Source organism: Rattus norvegicus, chromosome 4 (genome assembly GCF_036323735.1).
Source record: "Rattus norvegicus strain BN/NHsdMcwi chromosome 4, GRCr8, whole genome shotgun sequence".
Lineage (NCBI taxonomy): Eukaryota > Metazoa > Chordata > Mammalia > Rodentia > Muridae > Rattus > Rattus norvegicus.
The window spans coordinates 141226973-141236936 of record NC_086022.1 but is presented as its reverse complement, the minus strand read 5'-3'; positions in this window follow the sequence as shown (position 1 = coordinate 141236936).

Here is a 9964-nt window from a genome sequence, read left to right as displayed (position 1 = left end):
GGAATTTTGGATTCAAACATTCTGATTCAGAACTGTTACTCAACAATGATTACATAGGGGGAGGCCACAGAGATCAGATCAGACAGGATGACACTGGACCTATTTTTAACTTTCATAGTAAGCAGTTGATGGTTTTACTGAAGTAGGGGTTTCTATAAACCCATTTGTGTTTTCCCAAGGGTGATCACTGAAGCATGGAGGCCCAGGAAGGAGGCTGAAGCTGCTATCTTTATGTACATGGGCCATGTTGGTAGCACTGGGGAGGATGGCGGGGGCGGGGGGGGGGATGAATGGTAACTATAAGAAAACTGAGAAAAGACAAAGATGAACCGAGGAGAGGAAATGATTGGCAACCGCTGCATTAGCTTCCCATGGCTGCTGTAACCACTACTCAAAATATAAGACTGAAACCACATAAATATATATATATTTCATGTCTCTGGACATCTGGGTTAGTTACTTTCCTTCTGCTGTGAAAAAGCACCAGGACCAGAAAAGGTTTATGGAAGGGGAGTTTATTTTAACTTATGGTTTCAGAGATTAGCCTCTGTCACTGTGGAGAAGCATAGCAATAAGAGGCAAGCGAGAAAAGCAAACTATAAGCAGGGCAATGTTACCAAGTCTCAGTGCTGGTTCCCAGTGATGTACTTCCTCCATCAAGGCCACATCTCCTAAAGTTCCCCATACAGCACTACCAACTGCAGACCAAGGATATAAATGTCTGAGCCTCTGGGAGACTTCTAATTCAAACCACCTCAAAGTCAAAACCCTAAAATAAGTCCATTGAGTGGTGTTCTGAGTACTCAGCAAGATTGATTTTTCTGGCTCCAAGAGAATTCCTTTTTCTATCTTCAAAGCTCAGGGCACAGGGTCATTCCTCCCTGCTTTTTTCTGCCACCAGGCCATGAGGATATTAAAAACTGGATTTGCTTATCTAGATATCATAAGATCAATCTACAGAAAATGTCTCGCCTGAACTGTGTTTTACAAAAGGAGGGTGGTCTCTGGGTTCTCCTATTAATCAGCCTGCTACATTTTGAGTGGCTAAGCAGATGGGAGGACAAGAACACCATGGGAAGATCCACCAAGGTGCAATACCATTAGCCACCTCAGATAATACTGAGTACTTTCCCCTTTTGGCTTTTAGGCAGGTTGTGTGATTTCCAGTACAAATTTGGCAGAAGGAGTGGGAAAATAGTTCAGTTGGTAATATGCTTGATATCCAAGCATGGGGAACTAAGTTTAGAACCCAGAACGCATATAAAATGAAGCCAGGCATGATCACACACATCATGCCTTGTAGTACCAGAACTGGGGAAGGAGAAATAGGTAGATAACTTTTGGCTTACCCATGATCAATCAGGGAAGTTTGAACTGACAGGTGCCAAGCTAGTGATAGACACTATCACCCCAGATTAGATGACAAGGCTCCTGAAAACACACACACAACACACACACACACACACACACACACACACACACACACACACACACACACACACACTCCTCTCCATGTGTACCTTTATATAAAGACAGACAGACAGACACACACACACACACACTCCTCTCCATGTGTACCTTTATATAAAGATAGACAGACAGACAGACAGACACACACACACACACACATACTAAAACAAAATACAGCTAACTGTAGAACTCCCCACTGACTGTTCACTCAGGGACACGCCCTTTGTGCACCCAACCCCCTCACTTTGCCATCCTTGCTAGAAACATCGACATCTTTGAACACTACAGAGAAGGCAGAAGGAGTCTTCTCACTGTGTGAGGAGATAATAACATTGTCATCCACTTGAGGAAGACATTTTAGGCAATATTTAGATAAGTCATGAAGAAAAGATTGTGACCTGATGTGACAGTCTGCAATTCAGGAGTTCTGCTAGTCTCCTCCCCTACCCGTTCCTACTTTGGATCTTTTCTTTGTAAGTGGAACACCCTAATTTGTTGGGGGTGGGGGAGTTCTGTTTCAGGTATGTGTGCTCCTTTGTGAAACAACAAAACGTACCTGCTTGAAGGAAAAGTCATTCTCTAGTTTTGTTCTCATAAAAGTTTAATAGAAGCCAACTAAAGTTTAAGATCTCCCAGAGGACAAATAAAGATATTTCTCAGCAAATGTAGAATCGCAGTTTCCATTGGTGCTGGGGGATTTTACACACAAATGCAATTTTATTTTACATTTAAAAGAGGTAAGTAAATAGACAAATCAATTTTAGCTGCTCTGAAATTTCATACCGGGTCATTAATTTTAAAAGATGGGACTTCAATAACAGTTAAGAGAACAGAGGCCCAAGGGTAAAGACTGAAAATAATCACCTTCAAAATTCTGAGTTTTCTGCAGCCTCAGATCAGAGAAAGAAAGAGTCTAAAGAGATTCTTAGTGTTGTTCTTTACTGCATTGTTTAGCTCTAAGTGGAGGTTCACACGAGACAATCTACTGCCAAGGCAGAAACCACCTCCTTCCTTGCAGTTCCCAAACCTGCTTTGTGTCCCTTCTCCTAGCAAAGATTCTGAAATATTGAAGCTGGACTAAAACAAACATGATCCACCCAGAGTCGAGACAGGATGCAGTGGAGACAGAAGTACAAACATCAGTAACAACACAAAATAGAAATGGACAAGCAGCAGGTCAGTGAGGAGGAGGGAACCAAGAAATGGCTTCATGGACGAGAGGGCATTCAGACTGAATTGTGAATTAGTGAATTAGTCAGAGGGTTCTCAAGAAAACTTACTCACCAGCCATTACTAACTAAATATTCCTTCTAAATCAAACAGTTATCATCTTCTAGAACAACCTCAATACTTGTAGAATTAATATTTCTGCCATTCCAGGCGATGGGATTTGGGAGGCATCACAAAGAGGCTGTGCTATGTAAATTCTCTAAGCCTCAGTTTACACACCTGTAAAATGTGTTTATGGGGCTAGAGTGAGACATGCACAGCAATGGACAACTTCAGACACAAAAGAGCTTCTTCACTGAAACAAAATATTATGCTTTGTTAAGAGTGTTTAACTGTACAGCTTTTGTTATGTTTTTCCTCTGTATGATTGTGTACTATGTGTGTTGTATGTGCATATGTATTGGGTAGGTCAGAGGAGAGTGTTGGGTATCCTCCTGTATCCTTTGCAGCAAAATCTCTCCCTAAGACTCACATTTTTTCAGCTAGGCTGTCAGCCAGCAAGCCCTAGCAGTTCTCCTGTTTCTAACTTCTGCAACACTGGGGTTTGCAGGCACATGGAAGACCTCACTCAGCCTCTGATGTAAGTAGAGGTGTCCAAACTCAAGCCATCACAGCCGCACAGGGAATATGAATACTCTTAGCTGGGAGTTATCTCTCCTACCCCTTCATTGGCTATTAAACAATCTGGCTGGTTTCCTGTCTAACTTGCAAAGCCCTGGCTGCTGTAAAAAGAACTGGGAAGTTTCAGCTCCTGGGAGTCCCTGCTGAACAGAGATGAACTTTGAATTTCAGTGAAACCCAGTGAGCTTACACACACTAAGCTTACACTATACAGGTTTTCCAATAACTGCCTGGGATTTTAATGAAATTTTGTTAGCGAGATCTTTCTTGCATTTTTTATGACAGTTATACTGGCACATAATTCATGTCATAGAATTCATGGAAAGTATATAACTCAATGAGTTAAGGAAATCGGTTGAGTTGCTATCACCACACAGTATAAAATGTTTTCATTACCCCAAGAAACTAACACTCCATAGCAGTTACTGCCCAACTGCAAACGTTCTCCACTCTCTTCCCCATTGTGTCCCCTCTACAGCTGAACTCCCCATCATTAGCTGATTTTCTTTCTCTATAAATTATCTTGTTTTGGACACTTCATATAAAGAATGGATTCACGCATTGGTCCTCTCTGACTAGCCTGACTTAGCTTCCTGTTTTGAAGGTTCATCTATTCTATAGCATGGATTAGTTCTTCCTTTTTATTAGTAATCAATGTGCCATTGATGCTCATACTATATATTCTCTCTCTCTCTCTCTCCCCCCTCTCTCCTCTCTGTCTCTCTGTCTCTGTCTCTGTCTCTCTGTGTGTCTCTCTGTCTCTGTCTCTCTGTGTGTCTCTCTGTCTCTGTCTCTCTCTGTCTCTGTCTCTCTGTATCTCTCTGTCTCTCTCTGTGTCTCTCTGTCTCTCTCTCTGTCTGTGTCTCTGTCTCTGTCTCTCTCTGTCTCTATCTCTGTGTGTGTCTGTCTGTCTCTCTGTCTCTGTCTCTGTCTCTGTCTCTCTATCTGTGTGTGTGTGTGTGTGTGTGTGTGTGTGTGTGTGTGTGTGTGTGTGTGTGTTTGGACTGCAGGGGAAGGTGTGAGAGGGGCCTGAGATACCTACACCACTGTAGCCTTGTGTAAGGCAGAGGTAGCAGTCCTCATTTTCTACCTTGTTCCAATCAGAGTCACTTTTGTTGTTTTTCTGCTGTATATTCCAGGATGGCAGGTTGCAGGTACTCTCCTGCCTCTGCCTCCCATCTTGTTCCATTACTGCTGGGATTATAGACACTATGCATTCAGTTGATTTAAGAGGGGTCTATAGATTTAAATTCAGGTCCTTGTGCTTGTTTGGTGAATCATCTTCTAAGCTCTATACCACATATTGTTTATTCACTGATTGATGTTTGACTTGTTCCCGTTTCTTGGCTATTACAGGTAATGCTGTGCATAATCGCATAAACATTAATATGTTTGTGATGGTTCTTTGAGAATTTCATGCATGAAGACTGCATTTTGATCACATTCATTCCCTTTCCTCCTTTTAACTCCTCCAAGATTCACTCCCATGACCCCACCCAACCTCACATCTCCTTTTTTGGTAACCTTTGTGCTGCTGTCCATATACTCCTGGGTATATGGCCATCTTCTGGAACATGGCTGACATATAAAAGTTTACATCCTTAAGGAAATGGAGTCTCCCTCCAAAACCTTCCATCAAGAGTCACTAGCTCTTCAGTTATGGGTTGGGGATTGTAAGCTGTCCCTCAGTCTGTGTTGAACTGTTGCCTGGCCTGATCTTGCAGGCTTTATGCAGATAATCAGAGCTACTATGAGTTCATCAGTGGAGAATCCTGTAATGTTCAGATAATACTACTTTGACCTAGTCTTCCCTGACATCTGGTTTTTAAAATCTTTTCACACCCCTATTACATAATGGTCCCTGAGCATTGGGGATAAAGGGTTTAATTCCAATGTGATAAACTCTATGGACACCTTCTCTGCACTTTGAGTTTCTGCATTAGCCATTATCCACAAAAGGAGAGAGAGAGAGAGAGAGAGAGAGAGAGAGAGAGAGAGAGAGAGAGTGAGAGAGAGAGCAGAGACAGAGAGATGGAGGCCGAGAGACAGAGGGACAGAGGCAGAGAGACAGAGAGACAGAAAAGGGGAGAGAGAAAGAAAGAAAGAAAGGAAGGAAGGAAGGAAGGAAGGAAGGAAGAAAGAAAGAAAAGAGAAAGAAAGTTAGTTCTTTAATGAAATCTGAGAGTGTCACTGTTCTACCACATATAAACCTTTGACTGTATACTTTCCACTCTCTGGGTAGGGTGGGTAGGTGTCTGCCTGGGAACACTGAATAAAAGGCAGCTGATGTTTTCTTTGTGAGGAACTGCTAGGCTATAGTCCAAAGGGGTGGGTGGCACTATTTGCAATCTCAGGAAAGATATTGGAAGTTTTCATCCACACTTGTCACCCTCTTTATCTTAGCCATCATAGTGGGTGTAAAGAGGTTGTGTCACTGTGGTTTGATTTGAGTATTTCTCATAGCTAATGATCTGAGAATTTTTCATATGCACATTGACTATTGATAAATTTTCTCTAAATATATATATCTTCAAATTTTTTAATGAGTTCACACAGATGATTTTTCTTTTTATTGATGTGTTTACATTTGTTCATATTTTAAAATTGTAATTATAAATTCTCTATTCTTGAAAAATTCTTTTTTTTAATTTAATTTAATTTTATTTTTTTTATTAGTAACTTGAGTATTTCTTATATACATTTCGAGTGTTATTCCCTTTCCCAGTTTCCGGGCAAACATCCCCCTCCCCCCTCCCCTTTCTTATCGGTGTTCCCCTCCCCACCCTCCCCCCATTGTCCCCCTCCCCCCAACAGTCTAGTTCACTGGGGGTTCAGTCTTAGCAGGACCCAGGGCTTCCCCTTCCACTGGTGCTCTTACTAGGATATTCATTGCTACCTATGAGGTCAGAGTCCAGGGTCAGTCCATGTATAGTCTTTAGGTAGTGGCTTAGTCCCTGGAAGCTCTGGTTGCTTGGCATTGTTGTACATATGGGGTCTCGAGCCCCTTCAAGCTCTTCCAGTTCTTTCTCTGATTCCTTCAACGGGGGTCCTATTCTCAGTTCAGTGGTTTGCTGCTGGTATTCGCCTCTGTATTTGCTGTATTCTGGCTGTGTCTCTCAGGAGCGATCTACATCCGGCTCCTGTCGGTCTGCACTTCTTTGCTTCATCCATCTTGTCTAATTGGATGGCTGTATATGCATGGGCCACAGTCTCTGTTTGGTGTTCCTTCAGTCTCTGTTTTAATCTTTGCCTCTCTCTTCCCTGCCAAGGGTATTCTTGTTCCCCTTTTAAAGAAGGAGTGAACCATTCACATTTTGATCATCTGTCTTGAGTTTCATTTGTTCTAGGCATTTAGGGTAATTCAAGCATTTGGGCTAATAGCCACTTATCAGTGAGTGCATACCATGTATGTCTTTCTGTGTTCGGGTTAGCTCACTCAGGATGATATTTTCCAGTTCCAGCCATTTGCCTACGAATTTCATAAAGTCGTTGTTTTTGATAGCTGAGTAATATTCCATTGTGTAGATGTACCACATTTTCTGTATCCATTCCTCTGTTGAAGGGCATCTGGGTTCTTTCCAGCTTCTGGCTATTATAAATAAGGCTGCAATGAACATAGTGGAGCACGTGTCTTTTTTATATGTTGGGGCATCTTCTTTAAAAATTCTTGGTGGGACTTTTCTAAGTACAGACCCTGTTATATTTGGTGAAATCTCAGAAAACCTCTCCCTGTTTTGTTGCTTGTAGTTTTATGATTTACTTAAAATAAGTAAACAAACATTGTGCCATTCAAGCTTTTGGTATGGATCACTGTTCTATTGCTGTAAAGAGACACTATGACCAAGGCAGCTCTTATAAAACAAGGAAATTAATTGTAGGGGACCTGCTTACAGTTTCTTAGGTTTAGTCCATTATTATCATAGCAGGAAGCATGCTGCCATGCAGATAGGCACTGGAACAGTAGACAGGGAAAATGTAAAATGACTTGTATCCTGATCCACAGGCAAAGGGGTGGGGGGGAGGGAGAGAGAGAGAGAGAGAGAGAGAGAGAGAGAGAGAGAGAGAGAGAAGGGAGGAGGGAGGAGGGAAGAGGGAAGAGAGAGAAGAGAGAAGAGAGAAGAGAGAAGAGAGAAGAGAGAAGAGAGAAGAGAGAAGAGAGAAGAGAGAAGAGAGAAGAGAGAAGAGAGACATTGGACTTGTTATGGGCTTTTGAAACTAAAAACCCACCCCTAGTGATAGACTTCCTCCAACAAGGCCACACCTGCAAACCCTTTGAAAATAGCACCACTCCCTGATGATTCAGCATTCAAATCTATGAGTTTATTGGGGCAATTCTTATTCAAGCCACCAAACTCTGGCAACTTATGCTTCTTTTCTTCTGGGTATTTTGTACATTTTCCTCTTTATTAGTCAGGGTTCTCTAGAAGAACAGAACTGTTAGACCTGATTGATGGTAGGTAGGTAGGTAGGTAGGTAGATAGATAGACAGACAGACAGATGATAGATACATAGATAGATAGATAGACAGATAGATAGATAGACAGACAGATAGATAGATATAGATAGGCAGACAGGCAGGCTTTATTGGAGTGGCTTACAGGTTGAGATCAGGGTAGTCTCACAATAATTGTACACAAAGGAAAGTCCCAGAATCCAGTAGTTGTTTCGTCCACGAGGCTGCATGTCTCAGCTGGTCTTCGGTATAGGCTAGAATCCTGAAGAATGAACTTATTGGCAAGATCAAGGGCAAGCAGGCAAAGAGCAAAAGCTCCCTTCTTCCGTGTTCCTAATATAGGCAGCTACCAGAACTTGTGGTCCAGATTAAAGGTGGATCTTTCTGTCTCAAAAGTTCCAGATTAAAGGTGAGTTTTTCTGGGAGGTAGAGGCAGACAGATCTCTCTAACTTAGAGGCCAATCTGGTCTATCGAGGGAATTCTACGACACCCAAGGCTACACAGTGAAACCTTGTCTTAAAATAACAAAAGAAAATAAGGAAGAAAGGAAGAAAACAATCTCATACAGGTGTACCCAGTGCTTGGATTTTAGTTCATTCCATGTGTAGTCAAGTTGAGGCTAACCATCACACCTCTTATGGTCACGTCTTTTAACTCTATTCAGTTGACTTTTGTATATGTTGTAAAGTAAGTTCAATGTAGTTCTCTGCCCTTTATAGTGCACTATTTGTAGAAAGAACTAGTCATTCCTGATTGAATTGTATTAGTTTCCTTCTCAAAAATCACTTCATGAGCAGGGGAGACAGCTTTGCATATGAAGTACTTCTTGTACAAGCAGGAGGACCAGAATTTGGAGGATAAGAGTTTGGATCCCCCAAACCTACATAAAGGCTGTGGGGTGTGGTGGTAGCCACCTGCAGTGCCTGTACATTAAGGTGGACAGAGAGCCCTAGGGCAGGCTGGCTCATCAAATTAGCTGATTGTTGAGTTACAGAACTCATTTAGGAGACCCTATCTCAATAAATAAAGTGGAAATTAATCAAAGACAACACCAGATGTCAATTCTGAAGTTGCACACACAGATACATGCACATGGTCACCCATAAATGCATACCATATACATCATATGCAAAAATATTAATTGATTATAAATCAAAGAGTTTACTTCTGAACTGTCAGTTTTATTTTTCTGATCAGTATGCTTTCAATATTTTTAAGTAGATCAGTGTGTCGCCAATATTTTTAAGTAATTCTTGTTCATGCATTTGTACAAAGCATTTGTATTATATGTACTATATAAGAAACATAACTAAAGCAAAAGAAATATTAATCTTGCTGTATCAGAAGGATTACTTTACTTCTTCTGTACATTCTGTACATCCATGTTTTTTTACCTTGGCCTGACAGGTGTGGATGACAAAATACACTTTAGTCGTGAGACTTTCAATTCTGGTTTTTATCCTGCTGTATGTTCTGAGACTTAGAATTAGGCAGATACTCAACATGAGCGCAAATGGTTGGTTTTGCCCTCTGTCACTTCTGCTATCCTTGTAACAACACTATGCCTAGGGAAGTCCTATTCCAAACGTCCTGTAGGTGCCTGAATCAATCCTGAACCCATTATGTGACCTGGAACCCAATGCAAAATAAACTAGACTCCGGTGAAAAATGAGACATGCAGGTGAGAAGTAGGTGCCTTTCAGTGATGACCACTGCTAAGCTAACATGCCTGTTCTGTGTGAATAGCTAAGACACCTACAACTTAGATATAACCTCCCATCCTTCATCTGACTAAAACAACATTAAAAATGTGTGCGTGAGTATGTGTGCATGTGTGTGTGTGTGTATGCACGTGCGCATGCGTGCGCACGCACACATTCTTTTTCCTATAATAGCTACTTATTAAAAGTCCTTGATAATAATGGGAAGAGTGCTACATCTTTGTAATCCCAGAATACAGAATACAGAAGGAAGAGACAAGAAGATCACAAGTTTGAGCTTATCCTTGGCTATGCAGCTAGTCTGAGGCCAGTCTAGGTTGCACAAGACCCTGGTTAGACAAACAAATAGACAGACAAACAAACAAAAACCCATAAAAAAGCTGACCACAATCATAATCACCCATTTTATTATCCACACAAGTTAAGATTAAGAAGCCATATGTCTTTTACCTATCCCTATATTTCTTT